This window comes from Pelophylax lessonae, assembly GCF_965119305.1.
Source record: "Pelophylax lessonae genome assembly, chromosome: 1".
Classification (NCBI taxonomy): domain Eukaryota; kingdom Metazoa; phylum Chordata; class Amphibia; order Anura; family Ranidae; genus Pelophylax; species Pelophylax lessonae.
The window spans coordinates 316,922,259-316,946,244 of record NC_138768.1 but is presented as its reverse complement, the minus strand read 5'-3'; the positions used below and the strand labels follow the sequence as shown (position 1 = coordinate 316,946,244).

General features: G+C 40.3%; 1 gene segment (V, D, J or C); it reads left to right on the top strand.

Annotated features, from left to right (window-relative positions):
- The first annotated feature begins 652 nt into the window (after positions 1–652).
- LOC309560927 (T cell receptor delta constant-like) lies at positions 653–22,374 on the top strand. The segment is given in 6 exons: positions 653–731; positions 6,271–6,372; positions 13,911–14,192; positions 16,198–16,257; positions 19,327–19,431; positions 22,136–22,374.
- The last annotated feature ends 1,612 nt before the right edge of the window (positions 22,375–23,986 follow it).

Sequence of the window (23,986 nt, the reverse complement as noted above, 5' to 3'; positions counted from 1 at the left end):
CCCCCCACAGTTAGAATCACTCCCCTAGGCTTACATTTAACCCCTTGATCACCAACAGGGTTAACCCCTTCCCTGCCAGTGTCATTATTACAGTAACAGTGCATATTTTTAGCACTGATTACTGTAGTAATGTCACTGGTACCCCCAAAAGTGTCAAAAATGTCAGTTAGGTGTCCGATCCACTGGCAGGGAAGGGGTTAACACAGTGGGTGATCAAGGGGTTAAATATATACCTAGGGGCTTGTTTCTAACTATATGGGGGTTGGGTTTTTGAAATGATCACAGAGATTTGTGATCCTATATTGAAGGGCTCTGTGATCACTCCAGAGAGAAGAACAGTCAGCTATGTTTACAATAGCTGACCGTCCTTTTCTCTCAGCGGAGAGAGATCGGGCGTGGCAAGCGGCAATCAGGGCCGCCCGCCCTGTACATCAGAGTCCCTGCCGGCAGCGGCGCACGCTCGCCCCCTAGCTGCAGGCGTGTGACGGACGTAGGGCTACGTCGGTTCGCGCAGGAGGGGCTGCCTGCCGCAGTAAAACTGCGGCGGGCGGTCGGTAAGTAGTTAACATAACACCCCCCCCCAACTGATAAAGCTGCTGTTTGCTGTGCCTCCTGTTCTCATTCCTCCAGAGCTGTGTGTCTCACTAATACAGGAGGTGTGTTACTGGCCAGATCACCAGGTGAAAACAGAGGGAAAAAAACACAGCTGCAGCCACCACATCTAATGATTGGTAAGCTGTAATATAATTCCACCCATAGTAAAGGGGTATCTGCCGCTGTTGTTTGTGTCAGGGGATCTAATGGAAACAGCAGTTACTTATTCTAGTTAATATTCCAGTATACCTGAAAAACACAGAAATTCAGTAAACAATTCCAGGTCCGCTCTAAGGGATCCATCAGCATTCTGAAGATACAGAAGGGCATCGTCAGCATACAAGGATATTTTTTCCTCCAGGGGGCCCAGCCTTTTTTTTCTCACCCTCTCAGACCCACGGATCAAGATGGCCAGAGGTTCATGAGTTAGGGCGGAGAGAGGCCAGGTGATAATGGGCACCCCTGTCTAGTTCCTTGCTGGAGTGGGAAGGGAGACGACAAGCAATCGTTAGTCCGGATGTGGGCCCTGATAGCATGGTATAGCATACCCAACCATTGGAGAAAGTTAGGCCCGAACCTCCGTAGTAAAGCCCACAAAAATTCCCACTCCACCGAGTCAAAAGCCTCTTCAGCATCAAGAGAGGCAATGACTACCCTTCCACCATTCTCGTGGGTAGCTGACAGATTAAGAAATAAGCGGCGGAGGTTGATGTCAGTACCCTTCCCAGGCATAAACCCAGTTTGGTCTACGTGTATTGTCTCTTCTAGGACTACAGACAGTCTATTGGCTGGGATTTTTGCTAGAATCTTAGCGCCAACATTAATAAGAGATATCAGTCTATAAGATGAGCATTCTTGGGGGTCCCTGCCAAGTTTGGCCACCAACACCACCACTGCCTCCGACATAGACCCTGAAAAGGGAGGTCAGGGAGGAAAATTGGCCAAATAGTGACTCAAGTCTAGGGGCAACTAAGTCCTTGTACGCCGAATACAGTCGGGAGTCCATCAGACCCAGGAGCTTTACCGGCCTGGAGCTGGGACAAGGCGATCTGTATCTCCTCCAGTGTAATAACTTCCTCCAATTTTTCCCCGGAAGAGTTTTTAATGCCACTAATGTGCGTATGTGCAGCCTGCCCCCGGGCAAACCATGCCAGTTGTCAGGAGTGATTTCTGTGTCATTCCCACCCTGTGGAGAGAAATTTTCCCTATAATTGACCTGATTAGGATTCGCCACATATTCATCTTTCTTTTTTTGAGCATCACCCTCTAACCTCTCCAGTGACCATGCAGATTCCCTATGGGCTATAGCAATACAAGATATATACTCTCCTCTGGTCCATGCCTTAAAGGCATTCCATGTCACCTCACCAAGGGGGAGGCAGAGTTCACATTAGATATCCAAAATCGCCAAATTCCCTCCTGCATGACCTCTTGAATGGCATTGTCCTCTTTCCAGACTCTGGACAGCCTCCACAGTCTCTCACGCCGATGGCTCAATGACAGTGTTAACAGCAGGGGGCATGATCCGATATTCCCCTGGGAAGAACGGTGATCTCGCCCACCCTCCGGAGCATAATAGCGGTAGCATAGGCCAGGTCTATACGAGAGAGCGTCCGGAAGGTAGATGAATGACACGTAAACCCACAAAGACTAGGATGAAAGTGTCTCCACACATCCGTGAGAGCAAACGTGTCAGACCACTGGGTTAGACTGGGATTCCATCTAGAGGCAGAGTGGAGTCTGTCCAAATCCGAGGAGGGAGTCATATTAAAATCCCCAATCAGCAGTATATCCTCCGTACCAAAACCAAGAGTTTTGGAGAGCAGGGAAGGGTCCGCTGGGGGCGGCAGGTACAATTCCACCAGGACACAGTTGACACCAGCAATAACAGCATGCACAACAACAAACCGACCTCCCAAATCCGTTTTAAGGTCTAACATTTGAAACGGGAGAGCTTTATGCACCAGGATACTGATCCCCCTCGAGTAGCTGGAGTACGTGGCATGATAGTGCAGCCGCACCCAGGCTCTCTTTAAACCCAGTATACGTGAACCCGTAAGATGAGTCTCCTGGAAAACACAAATATGGGGTGAGTATTTTTTAAGATAATTAAAGACCATGGATCATTTATGAGCTGAGTTAATACCCCACACATTCCATGAAACTATAGATACTCTCGCCATGGGGATGCAGGGGGATAATCAACAAACCACAGATCAAAGGTAAATCGCACTCCAGTACTCGAGGTAGAGGCACACAGGGGAAGACCATCTCCACCAAAAGGATGGCAGGCCCCCATCCCATCCGCTCCACCCGGGATGTAATCATGAAGCACGCACCAGCGTGACGTTGGAACCACAGTGCGGGGTTGGATCGGCGCACACGACACGTGCTCGCTATCTGGGCTTTATTCTCGGAATGTTGTTCTTGGCTCTTACTTTTTGGTTTTTCTTTTATACCCTCAGCCATTGCTTTTGGTTTTTCTTTTCCTTTTCTTTTTTTCACATTTCTTTTGTCCCTGCACTCCATCATACCCTTCTCTTGGCCTTTCTTACACACCACAATACTGTCTTCATGCGGTTACTCCTGATATCCTGGTTACTTCTTTATATCCCACACTCTTGCACTTTACTTTTCCTGTATATGGGTTGGTACCTCACGCCAAGTTAGGTGGGACTTTAGAGGCAGGTAAATTATATACAAGATATAAAAATATGTTCTGTTTAATAAAAATAATTTGTTGCATCACATATACAAGATGTTGTACATAATTATTATTTTTAATGGTGGGTTATAGACCCAAGTGAGTAAGTGCTTGTAGGTAAGAAAGATTGTGACGTGTTTATTGGGTGACTTTTATAGGAAAATAAATCTCTGTCCCTCCATGCTGTGTGGCTTGGAAGTTTGATCAGAGATAATTCCTGCGTATCCTATGCGTTTTGGCTAAAAGAAAGCCTTTTTCAAGGAATGTTGTCACCATTTCTGTAACATTAGTATACAAGAAATATGTTTTTATGATCAGTGAATATATACCACTGGTTTACTTATGTGGTATTGAATAAAGTGGAGTATACATATATAGATTGTGTCCTCCACGTGGCCTATCCGTGCCTCTTCTGAGGTAAGACGGGATCGGACCTTGTCCATGTCCTGCGGGATAAGCCCAATATCCAGCTGGACGGCCTCGATCTTGAATGTCAGGGCTGCCTAGCATGAGGCAATAGCCACCATGACCTGTGGAATTCCCGGGGTAGCTGTCCCGTCTGGGATGCCATGTTAGCACGAGGTGCCTGAGCAGGCATTGAGCAGGGATCCAGACTGTGACGGCTGTGCTATGTCGGGGGGGGGGAGGAAATGTTTTTCCTCCCTCTGCCTTGCCTGGAGTGTTTGGGAGGCATCCACCTCACTCACCGTGGGTTTTGAGCCACCGAAAGCCAGCCAGGATAAGAGAGACAGGTAACGTATTAGCAGAGCTCCATGTGAAACGACCGGTCACTACGCCATCTTGGCCATGCCCCCCGCCATCCATATCTTCACTACCACTTGTTACCAATCTTTGGTTAGTTTACTGGCTACACATCTTCTTGGTCCCTACGGGCTACATTTGCTACCTGACTTCAGCTTGTTCACCTCCAGATGCGGTGATCCTGAGGCCCATGACCTGTCACTAGCATGCAGTGAAATCCATCTTCATCATCCCCATACTCAAAGTCCTCACTGGACCCCACCAGCCTGAACAGCTCAAGACCTATCTCCTTGCTCCCATTTACCTCTAAACATTTAAAAAATTTCTACCTCACTGACAACCATCTTCTTGACGCCTTACAGTCTGGCTTTCGCTCAAAGCATTCCGCATAAACTGCCCTACTAAAGCTCACTAAAGAGTTACTAACTACTAAACCAATGGCCACTACTCCATACTCCTGCAACTAGACCTTTTTGTGGCCTTTAATACTGTTGACCAATCGCTCCTCCTGCTCATTAACCTCCAATCCCTTGGCTTCCAAGACTCTGCTCTTTCCTGGTTCTCGTCCCATCTATCACAGTGGTAATTTAGAGTTACCTACAACTCTTTCTCCTCCTCTTTGCTTCCACTTTCTGTAGGGGTACCCAAAGGCTCTGTCCTTGGACCACTTCCCTCTTCTATTTACACCTCCTCTCTTGGCCACTTAATAACCTCCCACAGCTCCCAATACCATCTCTATGCTGATGACACCCATATCCATTTCTCTACTCCTCAACCTACTCCTTCAATCTCCTCTTGCAATACTCACTTACTAACTGACATATCAGCATGGATGTCACACCACTTCCTCAAACTAAATCTTTCTAAAACCTACATCATAATATAACCCCTCTCTCTTGCCCTAATTTCTGACTTTTCCAAAAAGATCAATACTACAACTATCAGTCCCTTCCCTCATGCCAAGGTGCTGTGCGCAATCTTAGACTCTGACTTGTCCTTTTAGCCTCAAATCCAATCAGCTTTTAGACTTTACCTTTGTAAAATCTCTAAAATATGCCCCTTTTTAACCATTAAAACCACTAAGCTACTCTTTCACTCTAATGTTATCTCTTGCTTTCACTATTGCAACTCTCTTTTCATAGGCCTACCTTTACACAGGCTATCTCCCCTTCAGTCTATCATGAATGCTGCTGCCAGACTCATACTCCACTGGCATCCAATTTTCCACTGAAATAAATTCAAAATTCTAACAACTTACAAAGCCATTAACAACTCTGCTCCAAGCTACATTATTAATCTTGTCTCAAAATATCACCCAAACCATCCTCTTCACTCCTCCCATAACCTCCTGCTCTCTAGCTCCATAGTCTCCCCCTCCAATGCTTGCCTCCAGAACTTCTCCAAGGCCTCTCCTATCCTCTGGAACATTCTACCTTAATCTGTCTAGCTATGTTCTACTCTGTCTACCTCTGGATGATCCCTGAAAACTCATCTCTTCAGGGAAGCCTATCCCGCCTCTACCTAACAAATGAACTTTTAATTCTTTCATCAGCTCATTCCTCACAGTTATTACCTTTTGTACCACTTGTCCCACTCTATTAGATTGTAAGTTCTTATGAGCAGAGCCCTTCTAACCTTCTTGTATTTTATTGTATTGAAACTGTACTGTCTCCCTTTATATTGTAAAGAGCTGCACAAACCGTTGGCGCTATATAAATACTGTATAATAATAATAATATTATAATAATCCACCATCAGGAGCTCTGGTGAAGACTGCTTAGTGCCTAGACCCCCTGCCTCAGGTGCGCCTGCATCATCTGCCAGGGATCCTGCTTGTGCATTTATCTTGCTGGTTTCTGTGTGAACCTTTCCACTGCTATAGCTGCTGGCCCCAGAGCCTGACCCCTGACCGTAACACATTCCATTTTTTCGAATGTTGTAAGTAAATGGTCTGATATGAGACAGCTGTTAGAAGCATGATGCCCCTGTCACATGGGAACATCCCACTTATGCTAGGGTGGTACCTGTAAGGTGCCAGACAGTGCTCTGCTAATGCACCCCCAGAACAAATACAAGCTGCGCTTGCAACTACTGCTAAATTATGGAAAATAAATGTGTCTGGATACAAGTAGAAAGGGAATAATAACTTACTCTAAGACCTGTTCTTCTAAATTTTAACATTTCCTTGTGTAATATGTATTGTCATCTAGATGGCCCGAATACCTGCCTGAATCTGCAGTATTGTGAGGCGTGGGGTCCTTATGTACTGCAGAAAAGATGGGTCCTTCTTTAAATGTCTATGCTGCTGCCTGGTAAATTTGTCTCTTCCCATTAGCTATCCATCAGCAGACTGCTAATAGTGTCTTAAAGATAGCAGCAGCTTAATTGTCATAATGAAGATTAGCAGCGACACAGTTCAAAAGCAGGCTTGAACTGCAAAAGTGGATTATCAGTCTTAAGAACTCCGGAGGGGCATGTGGACTTGAGAAAATAAAAGAGAGCCTTGTTTTTAAAGGTTATAAATGAGAGGGAGCTGAGTGGGTAGCAACTTTGGTAGAGGAAACAAAATTTGCCCAGAGACTTTAAGCCTGTTGGGTTGTAGAATACAAGAGCTGATTTTAGCTGAACTGGTACACTTTAGCTAGTTCCTGTCAATGTCTAGATCAGATTCTATATCTGCAAAAAGTATACAAAGTTTGACAACGTTTTGAGGTGTTATTCAAGAAAAATAATATTTTTTTGTCAATTTGCTTTAGGGAACTATGTAAAGGGTAGGGTTCCTGGGTAGTAGGTGGATGTCACCTCCTTCATATGCTCCCCATTAACTTGATGGGCGCAAAGTGTGGGTCACATAGGAGGCCCCCTGGGTGAGTTCTTTGGGCAATGCCATGCGATGAACGGGTTCCCAGCAAAGGGTGACCAGGTATTGGGTCTACTAATGCTAGTCCACTCCCGGTGACTGAAGGAGACAGACAGCTAGGGAGGGAGTCAAATACCGATCCCCCTTACTACTGGAGAACCTGCCACCTATTCAGGTACCATGTTTTTATTTCTGGTTACCCATAGCAACTTCCTTGCAAGATGACCTTTTGATGTAGTGATGTTTCAAAGATTCCAATGTGCTAATTCGGACCCATGTTTCTAAAAGAGACCCCCACATGCACCCCTTGAGTAACTTCAAACCAAGCTTTGAGCAGTATAAACAGCTTTACTGAACATTTGGAAGAACATGTACATCATGTGGTCACGTCATTTCCCTAACTAAACTTAACAGTAGCATTTTTGTACAAAGTCCAACTTGTCGATATCTCCAACAAAGTTCATGTCCTTGGGAGTACTCCAATGGATCGGCGTTTCAACAAGCTTCTTAGGGCATAATTCGGAGTCTCTTTACATGCATTCCAAGCCCATTCCAGGTTCCCATGCTCGTTCACCGCTTTTTCCCCTGTGGAGCTGGACCCCTGAGGAAGATCCATGAACACACACACAAGGGAAGGCGGCACAAGCATTAGCCCCTTCCCTCCCAACCTGGTATCTGGGTACACTGGTAAACTAGAGTAGGCAACCTGCCTACAACTAGATGCATTATATGATAAGAAAGACCCTTGCTCCATGTGTGAACACAATGGTCTCTTTGTAGAGGTCTAACATGCCCCCTGCTAAGTTGGATCAATAGTGCTGCGATAAGAAAAGTTAAAGTAATAAAGAAAAAATGTGTTAAAATGCTTAGTACAAACATACATGAAATACAGCAGCACTCACTATTGTTTAAACACCAACAAGGCATAACATATGACTCAAATAAACATGATGCAGTAACTATTTAATCTCTTAATTGCCAGAAGGCGTGGTAGTAGTAGCATCGTCACACACACAAGGAGAGGCAGTGTCAGGGTGCCAGGAAACCAGACCACACAAAGATGCAATTAAATTAAAGCAGTTTATTAGTGCAACAATAATAAACACACAGCAAGAGTGAGGAGCGAAATCAGAAACACATCAACCTGCCTAAAGCCTGCGGCCATGTGCTAAGGACCAAAGTTACTATAGGCAGATCCAGAAGTGAGCTGACATATGAACAGCAGAACCTCTGTTGCTGAGGACACTGCTGCCATTAACCTGCCATTGCTAACCGAGCCTGAGCACATAGGGACTGCCCATCTAACTAGCAGCATTATTTACTGCATGTAGACTTTACTGGGACTGTGTTCATTTGCACCACAGTAAAATCAGGGCCCCATTTCTAGCTGGCTGAAGAACTAAGGCTAAAGATTGCTCATTCAGATAGCAGCTTCACTTCACAAGAACACTTTAAAGTAGATTCAGGGCTGACCCGTGTATGATCTTATGCCTGTAAACAAGTGTCGGTGGAGACACTTTTAAATGTGAGTGCTTCGTGATTTTTATAAATTGGAGATATGTTTTTAAAAGGTTTTATACTATGCCAAGCTTTCTTTTCTATATTGGGTTTCACCTTTTCGGAGCTAATGCTTGAGATTAGTGGAATAGTACTGAGAAGATCCACTAGAGATCTGCAGATGATTGCTCCCTACAAGGAAAAAGCCTGTTTACTGGTTTATACCATTACCAGGCATTACTGTTGGTGAGTGATTTTGATCATAAGTGGTGGTGGATAATTCACTTGGTGTGGTGGCAGCATATAAGAAGAGGAGAGCAAAATTATCAAATTGTACTTGGATGCCTTTTGGGATTACACACAGATTTTGCTATGTGTGACTTAATTTTGTCACTTTTTGTTTTTCATGTTTGTTGAATTTATGTTACAAAGTTTTTCTTGAACATTAGCAACATTGTAAGATTGTTTATAATACAACAAGGGTTTATTAGGGATAACATTCGTAATGTGATCACTTTTATTTGCACATACTCGTACACAGCGCTGTTACCTTTATCATTTTAGATATAGCCTACTGTGTACAGAGGATTTATCACAGTATAAATTATCATTGCTGTCGCTGTTTTCTAATGCCATTGCTTATTGCTGATTTTGTGGATTACCAGGTTTACTCCAATTTTTGGGTTTTTGGGTTCCATGTTGCTGCCTTGTGGTTGCATTATAGAAAAAGGGTCAGGGGACTTTTTAACGACATTTCCCCTAGGTACAAATGAATGGGCTGCTGTGCCCATGCAAATGCACCCATACAGAGATACAAATATATAAACCTAGCCTTACTTTCTTTGACATTGGTCACCAGTATAAAAAGAGGGGTGAATCTCCCTAATGGGCGCACAGACATAAAGATAAGGGTAAATGTTTTTGTTTTTTTCTTAAAGTGGAGCGCTGCACTATTTATTGGTTATAAAGATCTAATAGGTTCGTTTGAATCAGCATGCCAAAGTGGCCCACCCTCAAAAGATGTGGTCTCTCGTATTTACTTCTCTCTTATCACTCCACGTTTAATTTCTCTACCTACATATGCATCCGAATAGAAAAAAGACCTGGGAGAATATCTGGAAGAGTAGGACTAGTTCCAAATCTGGTAAACCACAAATTCTAGCGCCCTCAATTATACTATTCTTGAGGTAAATAATAAACCATCCTATCATATTTGGTGGGCATGCCCAGTGACACACAAATTGTAATCTAGCACCTATTGAATGCTAAATAACCTTTTCCATGGCAAAAATTCCATATTTAAAAGCCAGGGGGTTCACATACTCTCAATTCAAATTGATGTTGTTTTTCTTCACAGCAACAAAACAGACAATAGCAAGAGCATGGAAAATGGCCACACTAAACTCTTGGAGGTCAAAGCTAGAATAACTAGGTTAATTCTCAATGAAAAAAATATCACATTACTGAATAATAGAATGGCTCCTTTGAGAAAGTGTGGTCCCTGTGGCTACAGCCCTATCCAAGGAAGCTGATAAGGCAGTAGAACCGTCCCTTATGTACCGAGCCCCATCAGTTCAACAGGAGGCCTGGGCATGGCACCTAACAAGCAGGAGGACAAGTTCTACTGCTCTAATAGCCTAAAAAATATAAAAACAGGGAGCGCTTCTAGAGTAGCCACTTGTGTTAGTTAAACTTGAAACTATATCATTTTCCTACTGTTTTCATTTGCTGTCAGTTGCGTGCCACAGGACAGCTTAGCCCTGCAGGTAGGAGTCTGTGTCCTGATCTTTGATCTTCACAACTTCGGCTCAGCTGTGGGCTGCAGAGGGTCTCATACATGCTGAAATTTTAAAGCTAATTTGACAACCTGTTGACTGACCCTGACTGCTCAGATGCACTCCCCAGCTGCAGAATACCTCCTATCCAGCTCCTTCCTATTTTCCCCACCATATCCTTCAGCTAAATGCTGAAGTAGAAGTTCAGCCAAAAACAAACTAACTCTAAATCTGCTGGTAGCCACATTCTAAAATGAATCTATCTAGCCCTGTAAAGCAAAAATTGCTATACATACCTTTTCTGCAGCCGCTCCAGTCCAGTCCCACACTGAGCTGTCAGTGGCAGCTTCAGTGCATAGGCGTGTGCAGGAGAGATAGCCAACAATGGAAGCCCCAAAGTACCTCTATGGGTGACGTCACTTTCCAGCCATTTCCCATCAGTTGTCCGTCCTCTCCTGCACAAGCATCTGCTGCTGGACACTGGACCAGAACAGCTTCAGAAAAGGTATGCACAATGATTTTTGCTTTACAGGGTTAAATAGATTTGTTTTAGAATGTGGCTGCGAGCAGATTTAGAGTTAGTTCGTTTTTGGCTAAACTTCTACTTTAAGCCCTTTAAGTGGTCAAAGTTGTTTCATAGGATAACCATATTACTCAACTCGCCTTATTGAAATGGAAATGTATTGCAAACTTTGTTGACAATGTAACTCTAAAAGTAGGCACTTAACTGAACAGAAAACAGAATACATATTTCCCTGTAACAGTGGGGGATTAATGCATAGCTATTCTAGGTGCCCTTCCTGGAATATCAAGCCACAATGCATTAGGCAGCCACTGTATTTAGGCACAATGTATTTTGCCAGATGTACGGCAGACAGTTTTTGTACAAGTGTATATTACTGTGGGCTACAGCTGATAGACTCACAATTGGGAGAGGAACATTCCTAGAGATTCTGCCAAGTAAGCCATTTTTCTTTTTTTTTTTAGAACGTTCAACATAAAATAAAATGAAATGTATTAAATATAATATAGATAGAATTTTATAAGAGATGATTGTATAAGTAGACAACTGGTTTATACAATGTAATTAAATTATACATGTGTACGGGGTATATTATGTTTTTCATTTTCCTATATAATAACAAATGCACTCTTACAATTCAACATGCATTCTAACAGTGCCATATACTGTATATACAATATATCTTTCACTGAAGAACCTGCTGGCAGACTCCATTCTCATAGTTAGTATTATCAAACTCTTTATTAACTCTGTTTAACTAAAACAGAGTTAATACTTAAGTGCAGCCAATTTACTCTGCTGCTGAAATCACACCAGTACATGATCGTTTTTATTTGGACACAATAGAATACTATACTTAAAAATTAGCACTTTATATTGTATAAGGCTAAGGTCTGTGTATAAATGAGGTGATTCATCTCTTCAAATTTGCCAGCTGGGATTTATCAAACTGGCCATAAAATGCTGCAGAGGGTGAATGTCAGAGAAAAAAATGAAGCAATATACAGTATATTCACAAACAGCCATACACTGTACAATCTTATTGTAAAATCTCCTCTGGATTTACCAAAACTGTATACTAAGAGGACTCACCTAATCTATCCAATCAATCTGTATGCCAATCTGGCAGGCCCTTGCACTTCATAGATGAGGTTATATCTAAAGGAGATTGTGAAATCTTTTTGTATAGTGCATGGCAAGTTTTAGGCAATAAACTGCTTGGTTTCCCATAAGAAACCATTTGACCGTGAAATTATTGGATTTGTTGGTGGCTAAATTTTGTGGACAAATCCAAAAATATTTCCTGCTATTTAAATATGGTAAATGTGACTGAATTAAAAAAGAAAAGCACATTTTATATTGAACGTTGATAAATCACTTTGTAATGTGTAAGCAAATAATGACAGTAAATCTGCTTTATAAATCAGGTGGATGATGCTTTGGCAAATCTTGTGCAAATATGACATTGTGGAGTTAATTTACAAAAGGCAAAAAGACTGTGCAGTTGCTCCAGAGCTTAGGAAATGAAGGAAAGCTTCACTTTGCACAGAATACCCAATCACATGCAAACAAAATTTTAAAAAACAGCATTTTTGTTTGCTCATGATTGGATTATGGATGTCAGCAGAGCTTTTGCTTATTTACTAGGCTCTGGGGTAACTGCTCTTGCAGAGTGCATTTGCACAGTCAATTTGCCTTAAGTAAATCAACCCTTCTATCTTTTCTAAATAGACCCCAACATGTGCAGAAATCTTGTTGCTAAACTTGTGTATTTTATTTAAATAGCCCCATTGCACATAATGTACATAATGAAGGAATAATATATATATATATATATATATATATATATATATATCCTGTTTTGAATTGTATTGTAACTGTATTGTCTTCCCTCACATTGTAAAGCGCTGTGCAAACTGTTGGCGCTATATAAATCCTGTATAATAATAATTCTATATATATATATATATATATATATATACATATATATATATATATATATATATATATATATATATATATATATATATATATATAATATTTATATATATTATTTTTATTCATTTATTTTTTACTTATTTATTTATTTTTTATATTTCTTTATATTTTTTTCCATAACTATATATATATATATATATATATATATATATATATATATATATATATATATATATATATATATATATACATACATGAACATTTTATATATATATATATATATAATGTATGGTATACTAGGAAATGTCCAAATGAATTACTAGAATTGCCTTATGGATTAAGAATAAACTATTAATGAAACCACACTTTTATATTTAATGAAGCCGGAGCACATCATAAAAGCAACTTTTTCTGTGGCACCGCATTAGTTAACCCATCTGATCACATGCTTCCTGACTTATAACGGTTTATCCCACATCCAGAATACAGTACTGATGCTCAGGAGACCACATGAAGGCTGTTATGTACAGGATAAAAAGCATTCTCTTAGTTGGACTGTAACTTGTAAAGAAGCCAGTTCATTCCAATGGAGTTAAGAAAATATATAATTTACAATAAAATTTAAACTTAACAAGAGTTTACTATCCCAATTATACCAGATTTCCAGTAGTTTTAAGATATGGGATTTAGTATTAAAAAAAATACCTGCCATACAGACAATATTAAGTAATGTAGTTTGCCTTTTTTCTCTGTGTACAAAAGTTAAATTTCTTGTGTAAGTCAGATATTGCTTTTAAGTACCTACAAACTTATTTCTACAAAGCACTGATTCACTGTGCATGTGGAAGCGAGATCTCTGGTCTTTGGAAAGGGTACCAGACTGACAGTGAATACAGGTAAACATGGAGTGGCTGAGATAAAAAATGATTCATATTTCAGTATATAAGTTTAATCAGGTGTTGACTATATATCCAGGAAGTAATGAAATTAGTGTAATACAAAATGATATAAATATATAAATTGCAATTTTCACAGCAATGGTTTAGGTTTCCTACCATATTAAGAAATATTGGTCAAGCAATTATAAGCGATACCATAGATCTGGGCAAAATTGGGTGGTATTGGAGCCTCATGAGGTCCAGTGACTGCCAGTTATAGAGATCTACATTATATGACACTGATTTAAGCATGTTACTGACGTTGCTCTCTTATATCCAATGTAATGCCTGTTACCCCTTAACATGTTTTCTCTTCTAGGCGATAAAAATCCCTCTTCACCCTCAGTGTTTGTGCTGAAGTCTAACCAAACCAATTCTCCTACAGCCTGTTTTGTGAAGGATTTTTACCCTAAAAATGTTGAGATCTACATGAATTCCTCTAAAAGCAGCTCTGGTCCAGCAAGGGTCTCCCCAGTTTTGACACGGCAGGGAAAGTACAGTGCCATCTTAGTGGCTAACCTGGGAACCAACGATGTGCAGTGTCAAGCCAAGCACCAGAACATATGGTTGACAACTCAGGATAATACTTTAGGATCAAGAGGTGCTCTCTCCTATTATTCTTTACATGTACCTATATAATTGTGTACCATATTTAATTTCATCTTTGTTTATACAGTACATTTAAAGCTAAATAAATGGTTAAAATGCATGGGGAAGTGGTTACCTGCAAAAGTTTTGTATGTCTACCCATCCATTCTTGATATTTACACAGCCCAGCCAGACAGCAAGCCAGGTTATTGAACCAACTTTTCTAGGTAAACGGTCCGGCCAGTCAGACAGCCAGGTCAGTGATCTGACTGTTCTCTGTTCTAATCGAGCAATACAGCTAGGCCACCGCCCTTCCCTAAATTTGTAATTGGACACTGAAGAAGCAGATTGATTGCTCACTCTGCTTTCCCTTCCAGTTAGCATAGACTTTGTTAGCACATAAACAATATAGCATGCCTGATTTGCTCTTAGTGCTGCCCCTCCGTCTGAAAGTTCTACTCTACAGAGGACTGATGCCAAGTCAAATTTGGGTACTTATACTAATTTTTAAAAATACACTTACTGAATTATAATAATACATATCTGCATAAATTTGTGTTTTTATACCTGCCTGGTGTTTAGCTTCAAGCCTTTTTATAAGGAACCAATACTTAACAAATAAATAGCCAATATATAGATAAGGAAAGATGGGGCCCACATGCCAAGATTGACTACAGTATATGCATTCCAACCAGTGTTTATTTTTACATCAAATTTTGATTTAGTTTTAGACATAGACTTTTGAATAAAATGCTATTTTAGTTTTAGTGGTATTTTAGTCATCTGAATTGTTTTTATTTTAGTCGCATTTTAGTCTACTAAAATCTCCAGTACATTTTTGGCGACTAAATGCATTTTGGTCGACTAAATTGTAATAGGTTTAGTTAAATTGTAATGCATTATTTAAGTGTTTTTCTAGAATTTAAAAACTCATTAAATACTCTTGGAGTAAAAAATTCTAATAACATTTATGGTATTAAGGTTTAAACATGCACTACATACACAAATGTAGCCGTTGTGATAAATAACATATATCACAACAGCTAAATCTGTATCTGTAGTGCATGTTTAAACCTTAATACCATAAATAATAACATTTTATGACATTTTTTACGCCAGGAGGTTATAATGAGTTTACAAATTCTAATGCTTAAATAATGCATTACAATTTAACAAACCCCTTAGGTTTTAGTCAACTAAAACAAACCGATTTCAATTTAGTTTTAGTCATAGTCTTCTGACTAAAATGCCCTTTTAATTTTAGTCATATTTTAGCCATCTGAATTTTTTTAGTTTTAGTTGTATTTTAGTTGACAAAAATAGTGTTAATTTCATCAACTAAAATATTTTAGTCGATGAAATTAACACTGTTGCCAACAGTTCTGGGCAGGTGTCCTCACAGGTTTGATTCATAAAAAGAAAAAAAGGGGAGAAAATTATGGTTTGGAACACATTAACACCCATCCGTGTTAATGGTTTTTGATTTAACAAATTATTATTGTTGTTTGTCTAAGATAAGCCATTAATTTAAACTGTGAACCTTCTGTGCAAGTACATGACTAATTTCATCAGAAATGTTCTTTGTCAAAAAAAGTTCAGATTTTATGCGTACAAAATTGCAGCATGATTTATGGCAAAAAGCCACGTAACTCATTTAGGAGTTTACTTTGACATATCCAGCAAACCCAGTTTAAGGCCAACTATTTATAGCATTTCTACTTCCAGTGGGCTCTCCTCACTAGGAGAGTTGCTGAAATGTGGGCTCAGCATAGGCACTGGATATTCTTCTGTTACCAATGACCATGTAAATATAGTGTAATGTTAAAATTGATAATACTAATACCTCAAACAGTGTAGGGGTTTATGTCATGTGTCATGAAATAGATATAAATAATGTAGATAATACAGTAAGATATAGATAAAAGATTGTCCTTTATTAGCTAATTACGAACTAATGTATTATTAAAAAATACCAAATAATGTGAAAAAAAAAATCAAACTTTTCTTTGTGCTAACAGAAATGACTACTACCTCTGAAGGAGAAGATGGATCAGAAGAAATGGAATGTGACAAATTTGGTTAGTAAAATATACTTTATTTCTAAAATACTATATCAAATTTTGCCAACCACACTGATGACCAAGTCCAATATATTTGGATGCCCAAAATCCAAACTTGTTTAGGTGATAGTGTAAGTTATTGTTCATAAATACATTTGTCAATAGAGACCACAATACAACCTCGGCCATTTGCTATATGAACAGATTTTTCTTGGCCTTTAAAAAGCAGGCGCTTCTTACTAATGGGTCCATTATTATTAATGAAAGCCTAACATAACCCTTTACTACAGCTGCTTCTGAATCGATGTGAAAATCTAAAAGTAATTTTGGGCCAATATGGATATTTTTATTTTAAGATGCTTTAATAAATAACATCTGCAGTTACCTGAGTCTAGTTGATGCCAAAATATATTATTTGTCAGTGGTAGATTTTTAATCTAATTTTACCATAAAGCATCTGTGTAGTCAATATAAAAAAGAACATTTTGGCAACTCAGCCAAAAGCCATACGTGTCAATGGTTTTGTTCTCAGCTGACAGAATGGCTGTGGACTTTGCTGAGCAATTGAAAATTCCAGTGTTTTTTTACTAAAATAGTTACCATGCATGAAGAAACGTATTATGCATACTAGTTTATATCATCAAGAGATGATCATTTGTTATTGTAACAAACAAATCTATGTATTGCCAGGATAAAAATATTAAAATAATTATTTTGCACAATCTGGATTTAATATTAGTTACAATGGTATACAGTGGGAACAATAATTATTTGATCCCCTGCAGATTTTGAAAGTTTGCCCACTTACAAAGAAATGAACGGTCTATAGGTTTTATCATAAGTGTATTTTCAAATGATAGAGACAGAATAACAACCAAAAAATCCAGAAATATGATACAAATGTTACAAATTTTGTTGCAGTTCAGTGAGTAAATTAGGTATATGATCCCCTACCAACCAACAACAAATCGGGCTCCCACAGACTGGCTACAGATTAGTCCTATAAATTGAAGAAGGTGCTCCTAACAACAACTCATTATGTGTTTAACCTCCCTGGCGGTATGATTCTTTTGGATTTTAGGTGCTGAAAGCGGTACCATTATTTTGCTTGTAATTCCTGTGAATGAGCAGCCCAAACCAACTGTATACATTTATTATATATATATATATTATGTATACATATATTATATATATATATATATATATATATATACGTATATATATATATATATATATATATATATATATATATATATAATGTATACAGTTGGTTTGGGCTGCTCATTCACAAGAATTACGTATATATATATATATATAGATATATATATCTATATATATATACGTGTATATATATATATATGTATATATATATATATATATATATATATATATATTTACATAAAAAGTACAGTAAAACTGCAGGAAAGGGCACTGGGGGGGTAATGTAATGTGAATTTTTTTTATTTTGAATGGTATCAGTGTGTTTGGTGTGTTTTACATTTAAATTTGCCGCCGGTTCCACCCCCCGGCGAACGTCACGTCGCCGGAGACGGAAGCCGGGGCTCGCAGACGATCGGGAGGAAGCTCCGCCGCCGCATACCGTCCGCATTCTTCGCTGGATCCCGGAGAAAAGGTAAGTAAAACCTCTACCAGGATCCAGCGATCTTCCTAGCGCTACCCCGAGTGTGGCTCGGGGTTACCCCTTTCGGCTCTAAAATCTAACCCCGAGTCACGCTCGGGAATACCGCTAGGAAGGTTAAAAGACACCTGTCCACCAAATCTCTTTGTTCCATTCAAACCTCATGATCATGGACAAGACCAAAGAGCTGTCAAAGAATGTAAGGGACAAGATTGTAGACCTGCACAAGGCTAGAATAGACAACAAGGCCATCAGCAAGAAGCTTGGTGAGAAGGAGACAACTGCTGGAGTGATTATTTGCAAATAAAGAAAATAAAAAATAACTATCAATCGCCCTTGGTCTGGAGCTCCATGCAAGATTTCACCTCATGTGGTAAGGATGATCATGAAAAAAGTGAGGGATCATCCCATAACTACACAGGAGGAACTGGTAAATGATTTTAAGGCAGTTGGGACCACAGTCACCAAACAAACCATTGGTAACACAATACACCCCCATGGATTGAAATTATGTGGCGCCTGCAAGGTCCCCCTCCTCAAAAAGGCACATGTACAGGCCCATCTGAAGTTTGCGAATGCACATCTAAATGATTCAGAGAAAGATTGGGAGAAAGTGCTGTGGTCAGATGAGACCATAACTGAGCTCTTTGGCATTAACTCAACTCGCTGTGTTTGGAGGAAGGAAAATGCTGAGTCTGACCCTAACAACACCATCTCTACAGTCAAGCACGGAGGTGGAAACATTATGCTATTGGAGCCCGCATTGATGGGCCAATGGATGGGGCCATATATTGTAAAATCTTGGATGAGGACCTTCTTCCCTTCCCACAACACTGAAGATAGGTTGTAGATTAATCTTCCAGCATGACAATGACCCAAAACATACTGCCAAGGAAACAAAGGAGTGGCTCAAGAAGAAGCACATTAAGGTCATGGAGTGGCCTAGCCAGTCCCCAGACCTTAAGCCTATAGAACATTTATGGAGAAGGCTGAAACTTCGAGGTGCCAATTTATAGCCAAGAAACCTTAAGGATCTAGAGAACATCTGTAAAGAAGAGTGGACCAAAATTCCTCCTGAGATGTGTGCAAACCTGGTAAGTCATGTTTTTCTTGGGGATCAAATACCTATTTTACTCACTGAACTGCAAATTAATTTATTACATTTGTATCGTGTTTATTCTGGATTTTTGGTTGATAGTCTGTCTCTATCATTTAAAATACTCCTATGATAAAAAATTCTAGACCCTTCATTTCTTTGTAAGTGGGCAAGCTTACAAAATCTGCAGGAGATCAAATAGATATTTTCTCCACTGTAGCAATACTTTTGGAAATACAAATGCAACGTTAATAAAGCATTGTACAACAAGTTTAATGATTTCATCATTCGTGGTGAAACATCATTGAATATCCTACCATGCTTCTGTTACGGACTGTTTTCTATATTTCAGAAAAACTGAATATGCTTTCCTTGACTGTCCTGGGAGCTAGAGTGCTGTTTACTAAGGCTGTAGCCTTCAGTCTCATAATGACAGCCAAGTTCTTCATGCTGTGAGGTAACATATATATGATATTTGCAATAAATAAATAAAAAAATAAATAGATATGAAGCTATGTTAAATATCTAATGGTGCCTTCACTTTGCATTGCAATGTTTGCAACATACACACAGAATCAAAACTGCTCCTAAAATGATATTTGTTGCATGAACAACAATTTTGCGATGCAATGAGGCAGCCCATTTATTTTGACTGTACTGCCAATACACCCCAGTGCACCAAAAACTGGATGTGGCCTTTTTTTTCAATGCAGGGCATCACAACGCACAGTAGTTTATAACCGCGAGTTGGGATGTGCCGCAACCCAAGACCGATGCCTTAGTACATTTAAGTGCTATTCAAATGGCACTTTAATACATTAAAAGAGAAGTATGGGGTTTGGCTTTTTTCCCCAGGTGGATGCAGCATCGGTCCGATGCTGCATCTGTCCCCCAGCGCCTCTGCACTGAAAACTGAGCGATCAAACACCGCTGATCTCTTGGTTCTGACAGCTCCCCAAGCAGAGAGCTGCTGACTGGCTCAGGCTCTCAGCGGCTCGCTGAGAGGCTGAGCCGGGTGTCGGTCCAGGCACTGACATCTGTGACATCAGCAGAGAGGGTACTTCAGACCGCTCTCTGCTGAAAACAGGTCACAGGAGTGCAGAACTAACTGCACTCCTATGATCCATGGGGGATAGGTACAGCCAAACGAGCTATGGTAAACAGCCAAATGATACTGTGGTATCCTGCCCTCCTTCTCTTCTTCTAATCTCCTTTGCAGCATGTCAAATTATTTACCCTATGCCCACTCCAATATACAGTATCTCTCCTATTCATTGAGGCCTCATGGCACCACTGAGCACTCCAATTACCTAGCTTAGAAAATGTCTGTTGAGTTCCCCTGTCAGGTTTACATGGTAGTGCCACTGATTTCCCAAGCAACACACTGGGGTTGATTTACTAAAACTGGAGCAGCTGTGCATGGTAGCCATTGCCAATCAGCTTCTAACTTTAGCTCGTATAATTAAGCTTTGACCAAAAAGCCTGGAAGCTGATTGGTTTCTGTGCAGAGCTGCATCAGATTTTTGGACTCCCCAGTGTTAGTAAATCAACCCCACTGATTATAAACTTCCCTTTAGTTATATTACCTCTTTGTTTGACCCCACCTGGTTACAGTCTAGTTCCCATGCATTTTTTTCTTCAGCTTAACTCCATGCTTAGTTTGGAATTTGATTGAAGCATGCATTCTCTTCTTTCCAGTGGTGGCTGGTGCTCAAAAAATTTTTTTTTTGGGGGGGGGGGGGGCGCAAACAGAAAAATGTAATAGGCATTGCTTTGCAGCAAAAAACGCTGTAAAAAATTGTGTGACTTTGAGGTCACAAAAGTGTGAAAGGGGCCTTCAGTAATTAAGGCATAGCGTGCCCCCTTCAATTCACAGAGACCAGCGTGCCCCCTTTCAATGCACAGAGACCAGCGTGCCCCCTTTTAATGCACAGGGACCTGCATGCCCCCTTTCAATGCATGCCTGCGTGCCCCCTTTCAATGCACAGGGACCAGCGTGCCCCCTTTCAATGCACAGGGACCAGCGTGCCCCCTTTCAATGCACAGGGACCTGCGTGCCCCCTTTTAATGCAGAGGGACCAGCGTGCCCCCTTTCAAGGCACAGAGACCAGCGTGCCCCCTTTCAATGCAGAGACCAGCGTGCCCCCTTTCAATGCACAGAGATCAGCGTGCCCCCTTTCAATGCAGAGATCAGCGTGCCCCCTTTCAAAGCAGAGATGCCAGCGTGCCCCCTTTCAATGCAGAGATGCCAGCGTGCCCCCTTTCAATGCAGAGATGCCAGCGTGTCCCCTTTCAATGCAGAGATGCCAGCGTCCCCCCATTCAATGCAGAGATGCCAGTGTGCCCCCATTCAATGCAGAGATGCCAGCATGCCCCCTTTCATTGCAGAGATGCCAGCATGCCCCCATTCAATGCAGAGATGCCAGTGTGCCCCCTTTCAATGCAGAGATGCCAGCTTGCCCCCTTTCAAAGCAGAGATGCCAGCGTGCCCCTTTCAATGCAGAGATGCCAGCGTGCCCCCATTCAATGCAGAGATGCCAGCATGCCCCCTTTCAATGCAGAGATGCCAGCGTGCCCCCATTCAATGCAGAGATGCCAGCGTGCCCCCTTTCAATGCAGAGTGAACAGCGTGCCCCCTTTCAATGCAGAGTGAACAGCGTGCCAAGCCCCCCCCCCCCAAGACCAGTGCACTTACCTTTTGGATAAAGTAAGGGAAGGTTATAACCCCTGCCAGATTTTTTTTTCACCATCTGTGTCCCATTGTGGAGATTTACCTTCACTTCCTGTCCCATAGCCAAACAGAAGTGATAGGAAATTCCTGTAAATCAAGGGGATTCCTTGGGGACCCCCAGGTCACTAGTGTACCTATTGGAAGATTTCTTCTCTAATACCTTTCTGGGGACAACCCAAAATTTGGGTAATTTCTATTACTTTCACTTTCAGTTATAATGGTAAACAGGACAAATAGAGAGGGTTAATCTCCCTAATGGGGGCACAGACAGCAATAAAAACTGGCAGGTTCTAATCCCTCTCCACTATATCCAAAACAAAAAAAAAAAGTTTTGCCTTTAGTTATAATTTAAGTGTTATTTGTGCCTACTGTACTGTATATATTTTATATAACATTATACATATGCAATAATTTTTATTTTTTACTTTAGATGCCCTCAAATTAATGAAGAACTGCAAATGGATTTTTCTTCATCAATGCAATGGCAATCATACTATAAACATAGTGAATAATGATCAATTATGATAATAGTTATGATCTGTCCTTAAAAAGTGACTGCATGACACAACAAAGATAATCTCATATAATTTACTGAATGAACCATGCATTGGAGCTCACCTCTACTCAGCAGTTCTTAATAACTCCAAAGCTCCCTTACCCCTTCTATGCTATCACCCAGTGCTTTTTTTTTTATCTTGCCCCTGGATTTAGTTATTCTCTCTTCTTAGCCCCTATGATGTCAACACAGGGGCTGAAAAAAATCCTGCAGCCTCAGGAGTTAAGGCCCGTACACACAATAAGAAAATCTGTAGGGAAAATTCGTCCGACGAGCGATCTGTTGATTTTCGGATTGTTAGTATGGTGCTTTTGACAGCCGACTAATGAGACGACAATCGGACGTTGTTTTGCCGGCTGACAAAATCCTGATGTGCAGGCTATATAATATTTGTCGTCCGTCAAAACAACGTCCGATTTTCGTCTCATTAGTACAAATTTGGACGGAAAAAAATCTTAAGAGCAAGACTAGGCATGCTCAAAGACGAAAGAACACATACAAAGCAATCCAACACATGACATCTCTTATGAAGTAGAATTCTGTCATACGGGAAAATTTGTATGAAAATAACCTCTTCACTTTTCACATCAGACTAGCATGCCACAAAAAATGGACGACAGATCGTTCGATAATCTGATCATGTGTAAGGGGCTTAAGAAGAAAGGGCTGGGTTACCACATGGCTGGCATTTCACCCGCCTGACCAGAAAATCAGCTGCACTTTGTAAAGCTGATAAGGAAAAAAATACAGTATGCACTGCACCTGAGCAAAATTTTGAGTGTCATGGCAAAGGCTATGAATACTTAAGTAGATGTGTTTTTTTTTTTTTTTTTCGTTTTTTATTTTTAACAAATTGTAAAAATTTCAAACAAACTTCTTTCACATTGTCATTATGGGATATCATTTGTAGAATTTTGAGGAAAATAATGAATTCAATCAATTTTGGAATAAGGCTGTAACATAATAAAATGTGGAATAAAATTAAGCGCTGTGAATACTTTCCAGATGCACTGCATATATATTTATATATATATATATATATAAACTACTCAAAAAAATTATAGGAACACTTTTTAATCAGAGTATAGCATCAAATCAATTAAACTCCTGGGATAATGATCTGGTCAGTTAAATAGCAGAGGGGGTTGTTAATCAGTTTCAGCTGCTTTGGTGTTAATTAAATTAACAACAGGCGCACTAGATAAGCAACAATGAGATGACCTCCAAACAGGAATGGTTTTACAGATGGAGGATGGAAGATGAGGGAATTGATACCATTGAATGGCCCCCACGTTTGCCTGACCTAAATACAATAGAGCACCTCTGGGACATTATGTTTCGGTCCAGGTTGCACCTCAGTCTGTTTAGGAGCTCTGTGATGCCCTGGTCCTGATCTGGGAGGAAATATCCCAGGACACCATCCATCGTCTCATTAGGAGCATGCCCTGATGTTATCAGGCATGCATACAATCATGTGGAGCATGTGGGGGCCATACAAACTACTGAGTACCATTTTGAGTTGCTGCAATTACCGTATTTATCCGTGTATCAATTTTGAGAGGGAAGTTTCAGGAAAAAATCTTAAATTTGAAATAAAAAACGTTGAACTCAGAACGTTTTTTTTTTATCAAATGCAGCCTCACCAGTGCCCATGAATGCAGCCTCACCAGTGCAGTGCCCATGAATGCAGCATCGACAATGCCCATGAATGCAGCTTCAACAATG